Source organism: Nicotiana tabacum, chromosome 4, assembly GCF_000715075.1.
Source record: "Nicotiana tabacum cultivar K326 chromosome 4, ASM71507v2, whole genome shotgun sequence".
Taxonomy (NCBI): Eukaryota; Viridiplantae; Streptophyta; class Magnoliopsida; order Solanales; family Solanaceae; genus Nicotiana; species Nicotiana tabacum.
Genome location: NC_134083.1, coordinates 112868345 through 112881541, shown reverse-complemented (window position 1 = coordinate 112881541; position 13197 = coordinate 112868345). Strand labels below are relative to the sequence as shown.

Here is a 13197-nt window from a genome sequence, read left to right as displayed (position 1 = left end):
GACGAATGAGATTTTGGGTCATACTTTCGCAGAAGGATTGGATGAAGCTTCTAAAATATATATCAACTCGGTTTTGCAGAGATATGTACATGGAGAAGCCATAAAGGGAAATACATGCCTTGCTGAACAACTTCACAGCAAATGATCAGAACTGGCAAAGAGAAGGAGAACCAAGTAGAGTAATCTTGCCTAAGACAGGTGGTATGATTGAAATAGATGTCCTCACAGCTTTGAGAGCTGATATAAACAAGATAGCTAATTAAGTTGGCAAGCTCTCTCAAGCACAAGTGCAACATATGCAACAAATGATAGTTTATTGTGAGTTTTGTGGAGAGGATCACACGGGAAACCAATGTTCCACAAATTCTGAGTCCATCTACTATATGGGGCAGCAAAGCAGAGGTCCGATGAATCAGAACGCTCAGTATGAAAACACATACAAGCTGAATTGAAGGAACCATCCTAACTTCACATGAGGTGGAAATCATAGCAACAACAGGCCTCAATGCAACTACAATTAGCCATTGAAACCACCACAACAAGCAGAGGAGAGTGTGACCGATTTGTTGAAAAATCTATTTCTTGATAACCAGAGGATAATGTCCGATAATCAACAGATACATATAGATTTCAGAACTTTAAAGAGGCAAGTCTGGTAGATGGCGAATGATCAAAATACTAAACATGTGGGAGCTCTTCCATGTGATACAGAAAAAATCCTTTGGTCAATGCAGTTACTTTGAGAAATGGGAGAGAATTGTTAGGATTGCCTAGGAAGAAAAAGGAGCCATCTGGGCTCGAAGAGGAAAGAGTGACAAAACCCCTGAAGGTGACCGAGAGAAACACACTAGAACCTGAGCAAGTAGAAGAAAGTGTACCGCTCTCTTTTCCTCAAAGGCTGAAAAAGAAGAATGATGATCGCATGTTTCATAGGTTCCTAAATATGCTGAAGAAATTATATTTGAACATCCCTTGGGTGGAGATGCTCTGTGATGTCCCAAAATATTCTAAATACATCAAAGAATTGTTGCAAACAAAAGAATGTTAACTGAGTTTGAGATAGTCGCACTCATCGGGGAGTGCACTTCTAGGATCCAACACAAGCTTCTACAAAAGATTAAGGATCTGGGAAGCTTCACAATCCATGTGAGGATTGGAGAGTTTGATGTGGGTAGAGCTCTATGTAATTTGCATTCAAGTATCAATCTGATGTCGTTATTAGTGTTCAAGCAATTAGTCTTATGAGCTCCATGACCTACCATGGTAATACTACAGTTGGATGATAGAACTTATGCATACCTTGAGGGGGTAATTGAGGATGTGTTGCTACAGATTGGAAAGTTTATCTTCCCACTAGAAGTTATCATCTTGGACTATGAGGTTTAGGAGCAAGTTCCTTCATCTTGGGATGACCTCTTTAGCCATGGGAGATGCAATTATCAAAGTTCGAGAAGGTAAGATGATCACGAGGGTAGACAATGAAGAGGCAGTCTTCAATGTGTACCGAACCATTCAGTTGCCTCGTCATTACGTGGATGTTGCTATGATTTATGTAGTGGAAGTGGATGAACCAATCCTGGGGCCAAGTTTATTTAAAGATGATGCATTAGAAAAAACACTGATGTTTTTCAATCAAATAGAACTTGAAGAAGAGGTTGAGGAGATGATGTATGTTCTAGATGCATCATGTGAATACATTAAAAAATAACCCCAGCTTGAGCCTCTGGATAGGCCGAGTGGTCCCTTACCTAAGCCTTAATGGAGGAAGCTCTGAAATTGTAACTTAAACCCTTACCCTCTCATCTTCTTTATGTATATTTGGAAAGCTCTAAAACTTTACATGTGATTGTTTCTTCTCAATTGTCTAACTTGCAGGAAGAGAAGTTGTTGAGGATGCTGAGAGAGCGGAAGCATGCCACTAGATGAATGATGTCTTACATAAAGGGTATTAGCCCTCATTTGGCATACACAAAATACTCATAGAGGAAGGACACAAGCCTATTGTGGAACATCAACTCCGTCTAAATTCAATCACTAAAGAGGTGGTAAGAAAAAAAGTGATTAAGTGGCTCAATGCAGGTGTTGTATTTCCTATCTTTGATAGTAAGTGGGTGAGCCCTATCCAATATGTACCTAAAAAGGGAGGTGTGACTGTTGTAGTGAATGAACAAAATGGATTAATCTCAACTAGGACAGTAACTGGTTGACGAATATGCATAGACTGTAAGAAGTTGAATAATGTTACACATAAAGATCCTTTCCCCATCCCCTTTATTGATCAAATGCATGATCGGTTAACCGGACAAGAATACTACTTTTCCTTAATGGCTACTCGAGGTATAATCAAATTGCTATTGCCCCAGAGGATTAAGAAAAGACCACTTTACATGCCTTTATGGTACTTATACATTTAAGAGAGTGACATTTGGGTTATGTAAAATTTTTAAAGGTGTATGATAGAAATTTTAACTGATATGCTGGAATAATTTGTTGAGGTCTTTATGGATGATTTTTCTGTGTTTGGTCCCTCTTTTGATGAATGCTTAACCAATATTGGTGAAGTGCTTTCTAGGTGTGAGGAGAGGATTCTTGTGATGAACTGAAAGAAGTGCCATTTTAGGGTGCGTCAAGGCATAGTGTTGGGACAAAAGATGTCCAAAGACGGGCTAAAAGTTGACAAGGCTAAGGTGGAAGCAATTGAAAAGTTACCACCACAAATTTCTTTGAAAGGAGTCCGATGTTTTCTGGGACATCCGAGTTTCTATCATCGATTCATTAAGGATTTCTCAAAATTTTCCTCTCTTTTATATAGGTTTCTAGAAAAGGATGTACAATTCAAGTTTGACGATGCTTGTTTGAATGCATTTGGGGAGTTGAAGCAAAAGTTAGTGAGTGCACCAATTATAGTGGCTCCGTACTGGAATAAGCCATTCGAGCTGATATGTGATGTCAGCGATGGTACAATTAGGGTTGTTTTGGGCCAAAGGATGAACAAAGTATTTCACTCCATTTACTATGCAAGCAAGACTTTTACTCCTGCTCAAATAAATTATATTGTGACAAAAAATGAGCTGCTTGTTGTAGTTTGGGTGTTTGATAAATTTCAGACTTACTTAGTTCACATCAAAGTCATTGTCTACAAAGACAATCAGCCATCAGGTATTTGTTTGGGAATAAAAAGATGCTAAACCAAGGCTAACCATTGGATTTTACTCTTGCATGAGTTTGACTTAAAAATTTGAGACTATAAGGGACAGAGAATCATGTGGTCGATCACTTGTCCAGGTTGAAAACTCGGAATCATGTGGCTGAGGGAGGTGTGATAAAGGAGACTTTGCTTGATGAGCAGTTGTTGGCTATTACTAGTGGGGAGATGCCATGTTATGCAGATTATGTTAATTACTTGGCGAATTGAGAGCTGCCACCAGACCTTGAACCTCATGCCAAAAAAAATTCTTTACGGGATGTAAGATCCTATGTGTGGGATGAGCCGTTATTGTTAAAATATTTCATTAATCAGTTGATGAGGAGATGCATGCTAGAATCTGAGATGAATGATATTTTACATGACTGACATACGTCACCCTATGGTGGCCATCATGCGGTGACAAAAATGCTGCGAAGGTATTGCAGTCGAGCTTCTATTGACTTAGGTTGTTCAAGGATGCCCATGAGTTCGTGAGGAAATATGATAGGTGTCAAAGAACTGGAACGATTACAAAAAGACATGAGATGCCACTGCATGGCATTTTGGAGGTTGAAATTTTCGATGTGTGTGGAATAGACATCATGGGTTTTGTTTTCCTCTTCAAATGGAAAAAAAGTGCATTTTGGGGGCCGTTGACTATGGATCGAAGTGCATGGATGCCACTGCTCTTCCTACAAATGGTGCCAAGGTTTTGGTGAATTTTGTGAAAAAGCACATTTATGTAAGGTTTGGCATCCTGCGAGTGTTGATAAGTGATGGAGGCACACATTTTTGTAATCGGTTTCTAGATAATCTCTTAGCAAAATATAGGGTAAAATACAAGGTTGTGACCACCTATCATTCTCAAACTAGTGGTCAAGTTGAGGTGTCAAATAAGGAGATACACAGATTCATGAGAAGACAATTAGTGTGTGTAGAAAAGATTGTACTGCAAAGCTTTTTGATGCCCTATGGGCGTATCATACTGCTTACAAAACTCCAATTGGGGATTTTCCTTACAAGCTGGTTTATAATAAGGCATGCCACTTGCCGGTAGAACTCAAGCATAAGGCCTATTGGGCAATCAAGAAGTTGAATTTTGATGCAGAGTTGGCGGGTGAAAGATGCATGTTGCAATTAAACAAGCTTGATGAGTTTCGGTTGCACGCTTATAAGAATGCTAAGTTGTAAAAAGAGAAGACCAGGCGATGGCATGATAAGCATATTCCAAATGAGTTTGAGATGGGTCAATTGGCTCTCTTTTCTAACTTGAGGTTAAGACTCTTTTAGGAAAAGCTTAAATTGAGGTGGTGCGGTCTGTTTGAGGTAGTGAGAGTTACGCCATATGGTGCAATTGAGTTACGAGTCCTACATGGCTAAAGAACGTTCTTCAAGAACGGACAAGAGTAAAACATTATTATGGAGGTGACTTCTATTGTCCAAAGTTGAAGGTTATACTCGCCAATGACTAGGCGAGAGACCGCATCATGCCGCGACATTAAATCATGCGTTTGTCGGAAAAAAATCTAATTTTTATTGCTTTTTGTAGATTATTAGTTTTTTTAGTTAGAGTAGTGTTGTTGACAGTTTTGTCGTTGTTTGTTTTTGTATAATTGCAGGTAGGTGGTGGCATAGGCATTTCAACGAGTGTATAAAGTCTCGGGAACAATGCCATCACGTTAAATATAAAAAAGGCAGTAGAAGTTAGTGCCCAGTTGGGCGCGAGGCGTAGCAAAATTCCAAGAGTAGCGGAGAAAAGAATGCAAGGTGCCTCTCTGGAACTGAAGGTCATCTGGCTCAAGTAAGTCATTTTAACTCACTATCGATCCGACCCACCCATCTACCCGTTTAGCCCTATCCCCCAACCCAATCTTCCAAATTATAACAAACCTCCCCCCTCCCCCCCCCAAAAAAAAAAATCAAAAACAAAACTATCCAAAATTAAAACACCTAGAATCCCTTCCCCTCATCGGTCACTCCCTATTATTCTCCCTCTCGCCCAACTCTCTCTCTCTCTTGCCATCACACAGGTAAGTTTCTGCTTTTCTCTTTCTCTTTTTTTCTTTTCTCTAATTAGCTCCCCTTCCCCTTTCCCTTCTACTCTCCCATAACACCCAAACTCTACCCAATTCTCTTCCCCCATTTTCTTGTAGAGTAAATGTTGGAGGTTAGTTTATGTGCAAAAGATTTGCGACAATTGGGGTGAAATTCTTTTATGATAAGTGAATACGAGGTGGAAAATTATAATTCCATCCACCTCGTCAATTTTGGAGGGTGAAATTCTTTCCCCATTGTTTGATTCTAACTAGACGAGAATATTGATACACGATGATTAGAGATAAATATGGGGTGCAAGGAAGTGATTATGGGCAATGCACCATGGTTGTGTTGCCCAAATCCTACAAGTGTCATGCTTTAAGCGATGTCGCACGGCTATTATGGGCCTGTCGTGTGCAAAGACTATTTGCAATTGTATTGTATAGTTTCTTTTGTGTTCTTTTTGCCTTTTAGACAAATCTTAGTGTATATTGGTAGTTTAGTAGTGGGCAGAGGGTCAAGCATGTTATGATCAAATATTTATGGTTCGTGTGATGATCAAGTACATCGTTTAGCATGTTACAATGTTGTCTGCTACATACATATCTTGTTGGTTGATAAGTGGAAGTCTTGAGTACCCTACGCACTTGGAATTGAATTTGTTATGAATAAAAATGTGTGCTAGTCCATTCTTGCTTAAACTACTCATCTGCCTCAGTCTTAAGTGTGAGTTTGTGCAGACCCTAATTTCTTGAATTTCTGTGTTCTTTTAAGCGTTCTAAGATGAGGCATGTACTTGTTTGCAGGATTAGGTGCAAATGGCTTGCAAACAGCAAAGCAAACCAAAGGCAACTACAAAGCCTTCCACTACAGCTCCGCCCATAAGGAAATGTAAGCAAAGTGAAGTTGCGTCAAGCAAAATAGGAAAAGGCAAGCAAGTGGCTGAGACTTCTAACAGGCAACCTCGGGTGCTTCGTCCAGCGCTTCAATCTGAAAGTGATGATGCTAAGAAATGGTACCACTCCTTTGTGCCATATGAGCGGCATATTTACGAGGTGGGTATCAATGTCCTAGCCTTAGAGAAGATTTTCCTCGTTATTTTCGTATCAAATAAAGGAGTTAAAGCTGGATCATTTTCTAGGGTCTCCCAGGCCTGCGAATCTGAGCATAGTGAAGGAATTATATGCCAACTGGACGCACATGGGTGAATTTGCAAGAAGAAGCCTTATGCAACTATTTGGGGGTCATAAACCACAACCCAAAATATTTTACAGGTTCGTTCCCAATCTCGATTACAAAGCCATCCATCATACATTGTGGGGTGGACTCGGCAGCAAAGTGGACTCGTTCACTTTGCAAAGACAACTACTTGGAGATGTACAAGACTGAATTTAAAAGAACAGCTAAGGTTTGGCAGAATTTTGTTCAGGCTCGCATTTTGCCTAGTGAGCACACTTCGCACGAGAGCAAGGTTTGTTTGATTTATTTCCTGTTGAGGGGGGACCTGTCAACATTATTCAGTTGATACTCGATGCGATAAACCACATAATATTCCAGAGAGATTCGGGGAGGTTCTTCTATGGAACCTGTTGACAAAGTATATGCTATGGAGGGAGGTTCCTATTTATGATGGGGTTGATGAGGTTGTGCCTGCACCGAAAGAGTTGCTAGATATTTCGGCATTGTAGCCGTAGCATGGTCCAAAGTTGAGCAATCCCGGGATAACAATTTGAATCGCCATCGGTATTGTATAATGAGCTTGATTTTGGAAAAGGTGGGAGTTACAGAGGAAGAAAAATTGAAACTACACCGGGGTATTGCCACCTGGTAGTCCGCTATATTCTTCTGAGGACCGGAACACTGATCCACCTTCCCCTGGAAGGGACGAAGTTGGTGAGGAGTTCGATGGACCATTGGCTATTGAGGGCGTTACTGAGGACGTCAGTACAACTTGATCGGATCAGATTCGGGGACTTATTGATGAGGAGTCAGATGAGGATGGCTCGAACTACAGCTCTAATGGGTCAAAGTAGTAGGGAGCTCCTTCTTTCCACTCTCTTGTTTGATTTCTTATATGTGCATCAAGGATACTACATCTTTTAAGTGTGTGGTGGCGGACTCTCGTCGGATAGTAATAATAGTATAGTAGTATCAACATTAGCTTCTTGTTTATGATTATGTAGCTAGGTTTTGACGTTATCTTGCTTTGATAATTAATAGTATACTAGTATAGACTTGTCATAGAGTTTTAGTAGCTTAATGAGAAAAAATTTGAAGAAGAAAAAGAGGGAAATAAGACAAAAAAAAATCAAAAACCCATTACAAAAATGTGGACTTTTTCCGACGATAGATCTCTTGGACAACTTTCTTGTGGGATTAAGGTCCATAAAAAACTCAAAATTATATTTTTATTTTTAGTTAGTGGTAGTATGTAATAACCCCCTTTGGGTTTTCTTTGGGCACATGTTCTTTTTTAAGGGATGTATCTTGAACCGAATATTTTTATTTTTAGGAAATAAAAGGAAGAAGACTTGATTGCTCCTAGGTACCTTTTGACCTGTTTGATGCTAGCATAGTTAGGCCTTAGCATGTGAGTTACCTTTCCGATATGTTTTGATGAAAATTGATCCTTATATAAATTGAAAAGCATGTTTGTGACGCTTTCTCTCAGTTTTTTGACTCGTTGTTCATTTAGTGCTTTATTTCTTAATATTTCTTGACTATATAATTACTTGCTTTAACTTGAGAGTTGAAATGGTACCGTCTCGAATGGGTCATGCGCATTGTGGGACGTGAGGTCTAAATTTTATTCTGCACTATCCTGTTTTAGTCTAGAACTTACCCCATGTGTTAGTCGAAGCAAAATAATTACGTTTTGTGAGTCTAGGAGATGACATGGGTATTTCATTGAGTGTACATTGAGCTATTATGACACCATAAATAAATTTATCATATGTTAACCAAATTGAGCCTATAAACATTTTCTTTGGCACCGACATTACAAGCCGAATTCCATTTTATTCTTAACTAGATCTTGTTGAACCTTTACCTCTGAAAGCACTTAAGTCGCTAGAAGAGCAAGGTGAGAGTTGGGGGAAGATTTTAAGTGAAACCATGAAAGGCCAAAAGGTGCAAATATGCTTTGAAAGATCACTAGTCGGGCAAACCAATCTTATAGAGAGTGAAGAAAAAAAAAAGGAGAAAAACAAAGAACATACAAATAGAAAAGAAGAAAAAAAAACCAAAAAAATAAAAATAAAAAATACGCCTCCTATTTATCTTGATCCGGGCTAGTGAATGTATATGTGCTTAAAGAAAAAAGGCTGAATTGTATATGGTTTCTAGCATCGCATTCGAGTTGGTCATGAAGAGTATGTACTTGAAAGTCAAGTATAGCGTATTAAAATGCTTAAAAGGGTTAGTCACTATTCCAAATACATCCTGCCGGCCTCTTAACCTGCATTACAATTCATAAAGACCTAATTGATCCTAGATTTTACGAGCTTAAATTAATAGAGACATACAATACAGGCACACCTATGTGAGAATCCTCGTGAAGCACATGAATTTCTTTGTGAGAGTGAGCGATTTATTTTCATTCTTGAATTATATTTGAACACTTAATTTGAATGTGTGGACTATATACTCTCTTATTCTATGGTATGGGCACATGACTAAATGACGGATAGGTGACGTTAATAAACTTATCTTGTCAATATGAGTGTGCAAGTCGAGAATGCTTACTGGCGACGAGTCAGTCTTTGAGGTTGGGTTGTTAAGGGCAGCTTGTTTGGGTATTTTAAATTGTTCACTTATATTTTAGCATGTGAATGTTAAAAAGTGTATGAATGTGTATGCAATGGTTTAATTATTTGTATCAACTGTGATCATAGGTATAGTATACTTACTATGTGCTCCTCCGTAGTATGATGTCTTGTGTTGTACTTTTGAGTTAGCAAGATCTTAGATTGCTCGAGGAGGAGCACGATCTTAAGTTTAAGGTGGTGATGTTTAGCTAAATATCTATATTTTTGCATACTAAGTGCCTTATATTTTGTCCCTATTCTTGTTAATTTTAATGTGTTATGGGATGACTCGAGCCTAATTTTAGTGTTTATATATGTAAGAGTCAATTGAAAGTGATTTGGAAAGAATGTACGCGATTTGAAGTCAAAAAGGAAGAATTCTGAGGAAGTATGAGTTTGGCGTCCAGAAGGGGACAAGGCCCCTCCCAAAACGCCAAAGGCAAAAGAGCATAAAGTGCAGGAAATTTGGGCATCTATGTTGGCGCTTGGGGCACCTCAAAACGGCAAAGGCAGCAACAAAAATTCTTCAGTGTCCAGCTTGGCGCCTCGCGCCAGCTGTGGCGCTCAACCGCGGGAACTCTCATATTTTGACTTGAAGAGGGTTATTCCGGTCCTACACCTCTCCACCATATATAAAATGGTTCTAAACTTATTGTTTGAGGGTTGGACGTTATTTGAAGATAAGAACACCATGTGTAGAAACTTTGAAGGTGAAAATCTTCGAGTTCTTCATTCCTTCATCTTTTCTTTATGATTTATTTATGCAAAATACTTATGCGATTGTTACTACAATGATAAGTAGATAATTACTCTATTTTCTAGAATTGTGGTTGACATGAATATTAAAGTTTGTTGATTATATTCCTAGTTAATACGAGTTATCATCTTTGGTTATTTCTCTAATTATGTGCATAATTGCTTAATTGTTTGGCCAGCAGTCAAGTTATATTTACTATCTATGCTATGCTTGAAAAAGTCATGTCTAGATTAGAGTATAATTAGAGAGAGCTTGTTTTTGACCTCGTAGCTTGGGGACGGATTTCGCGGCTAGGATAAGAATATGCCTAACAGTTTTTCTTAGTTGAATGTCGTATTTTATTCGTTCATATGATAGATTCAATACCATAGGAATATAAGATTGAAATGTTATGTATAGATGGATAGAACTGTGGGAACATGCTATTTATATAAACAATCTGGTCAACTAGAAACCATAGATAGTTCAGATTAACAAGTATAATTACAAGCTCAATAGGATTGATAAACGTACCACAACCCTTGAACAACAAATTCTTGCGCTCTTATTTGTTAGTTAATTACTTGTTTTGTCTTTTTTTTTTTTTTGCAATAGTGGTCTTGTAAAAAAACCACTACTTTTGATTATATTGGACAGTTAATCAAAATTATCTAGCTTAGATAACAATTATTCTAAGTCTTTGTAGGTTCGATATTCAACTTTTGAATTACTTTATTACTTGACGATCACGGGCCACGTTTACTTGTGTGTACTTGGGGAACCAACAGGTGACAGAAGATAATATTAGTAATGTGTGTAACAGTGTCCAACTAACACCAACTATCGTTGTTTTCAAACTAAAGGGCAACTAAGTACAGCACAAGAAACTTGTAAAAAGTTGAAGCTCTTTCACCAACACTTCTCAGGGAGACTATATCCAACTTCAACTTAATAATTTTAATAAATTTGTTATATTAAGCTATAATTGGGAGCTTTGGTGAAAAGTCTAAATCCTTTGATTAGCTCTATGGCATCATTAATATTATTGAATTTAAAAAATATTGGAATAATGTGCACATTTTGATGGGTGTAGCTACCATCTTTTTTCTGAGGTATAAGATGAAGTTGGTTGTTGTAATGACCCAACTGGTCGTTTTGAGCATTTGCATTCCGTTCAGTTGATTGAAGAATTAAGTAGCTTCATATGATGTATTATGACTTGTGTGAATTGTCGGTTTTGGTTTTTAGGTGATTCGGGATTGATTTGGAAGAATGATTCTCAATTAGGAAGTTTTGAGTTGAAAAAGTTGACAAAGTTTGACATTTGTATATTTGACCCCGGATTGGAGTTTTGATGATTCTGTTAGGTCCGGGTAGTAATTTTGGACTTGGGTGTATGCCCAACTTTGCATTTGGATGTTTCTTGAAGGTTTTGGCGTTAATTGGCGAAAGTTGGAAACTTGAAGGTTTGAAAAGTTTATAGGTTTGACAGAGAGTTGACTTTGATGATATCGGATTCGGATTGTGGTTTCGGGAATTAGAATAAATTCGTTATGTCATTTTGGGACTTGCATGCAATATTTGAGGTCATTCCGGGTTGATTTGATATTATTCGATATGAGTTTTGGAAGTTGAAAGTTCAAAAGTTCATAAAGTTTTATTTGAGGTGAGATTCGTGATTTTGATATTGTTATGTGTGACTTAAAGCCTCGAGTAGGTCTATGTTAAGTTTTAGAACTTGTTGGTGTGTTCGGACGGGGTTCCGAGGGGCTCGGGCATATTTTGGATGTGTTGCGGACCATGTTTTGGATTTATTACATTGCTGAAGATTCAGGTCCCTGGTGTTACTGCACCTGCGGTGGGTTGGCCGCAGGTGCGGCCACTTTTGGTGTAGATGCGTTGTATGGTGAAGCTTGGCTGCGAGCGTAGGTGCGGTGTTATTTCCGCATCTGTGTGTTCGCAGATGTAGTCCTTAGGGCGTAGAAGCAAGACGGTTGGGAATTAAGCCTTCCGCGTTTGCGATGTTATTTTCGCAGATGCGGCTCTGCAAGAGTGTGTGTATCTCCATAGGTGCGGAACTCTAGGCTGAGAGGGTGACTCGCAGGTGCAAGATTTTACCGCAGAAGCGGCAGTCACAAATGAGACTTTATGGCCGCAAAAGTGGATTCACTGGTCGTTCTATTAATTCGAAGAGTTAGTTCATTTTATCATATATTAGGCTATAGAGCTCGGATTTGGGCGATTTTGGAGGCGATTTTCACCGCATGGATTGGGGGTAAGTGTTTTCTACTCAGTTTTGATTATATTTCATGAATCTATCTTCGATTTTTGTATTTGGATTATGAATTTCAAAGAGAAAGTAAAATGTTTTGTCTAAACTTTTCTAAAGTATATTTTTGAGTTTTGAACATCGATTCAGAGTCGGATTTGAGTGAAATTAGTATGGTTGGACTCATAATTGAATGGGTTGTCGGATTTTATGAGTTTTGTCAGGTTCCGAGGTGTGATCCTGGGTTTGACTTTTTTGTTGACTTTGAGTAATTGATAAGATTCAACCTTTATCGACTAGGTTTGTTTCATTGGGCATTATTTGATTTTTTTGAATTACTTTTGGCTAGTTTTGAGTTGTTTGGAGGTCGAATTATGTGGGATGGAGCTTATAGAGTATTGTTTGGCTCGCTTGAGGTAAGTATTTTATCTAAACGTGGTTGAGGCACTAGTTGCCAGAATTATTTGTGATAGCTACGTGCTATGGGTGCGCACATGTGTGGGGTTTGAGCCCATGTTCTAGCATTGGGGGTGTTTATCCATGCTCGGGTTGTGCTTAGGCTATGATAAGCCTAAAATTGATTCTTAAGATTTAAGCTATGTTGTTTCTCATATTTATAACATTGTTGTGAACTATTTGAGCCATATTTGAGGCCTCATAGAGGTTTAATCCCTTAATGAACTTGATAAATGCTATTATATGATGAAATTACTGATTAGAGCCATGATAACATACTTTGCACATGCCTACACTTTAGTGTGTCATTTATACCAGTCCACGAGCATGATTTTTGTTATTCATTAATCACATACTTGTATTCTTATTTATTTACTCATGATGGTGTACATACGGATTGTGAGAAACCGATGGGTTTCTGGTTGATGTGAGTTCTGGGAGAGCTGGTTACTGTTATTGCACCGGGTTGCATGCTGCAACAGGCCTTATTGGCTTATTTTTCTTTGGATCAAATTGCGCACTGCAACAGACTGATATGTGATTATTGTATTTCATCTTTACTTGCAATTTTCTTGATTGTTTACCTGATTTACTTGCATATCTTCCTTATATGCTGGATTGATGACTAAGCATAACACTTTAAAATAAAGAATTGTGAGAATCAAGGTATTTTTAGAGATTTCCTGATTTGATCATATATATGTTC

The 13197-nt window shown here is 38.3% G+C and overlaps 1 long non-coding RNA gene across 1 annotated transcript; it reads left to right on the top strand.

Annotated features, from left to right (window-relative positions):
* The first annotated feature begins 5091 nt into the window (after nt 1-5091).
* Nucleotides 5092-9788, top strand: LOC107784864 (uncharacterized). Its single transcript, XR_001647757.2, has 3 exons — nt 5092-5217; nt 6031-6279; nt 6366-9788. It is a non-coding gene; the product is annotated as an uncharacterized LOC107784864 (long non-coding RNA).
* Nucleotides 9789-13197: the final 3409 nt, after the last annotated feature.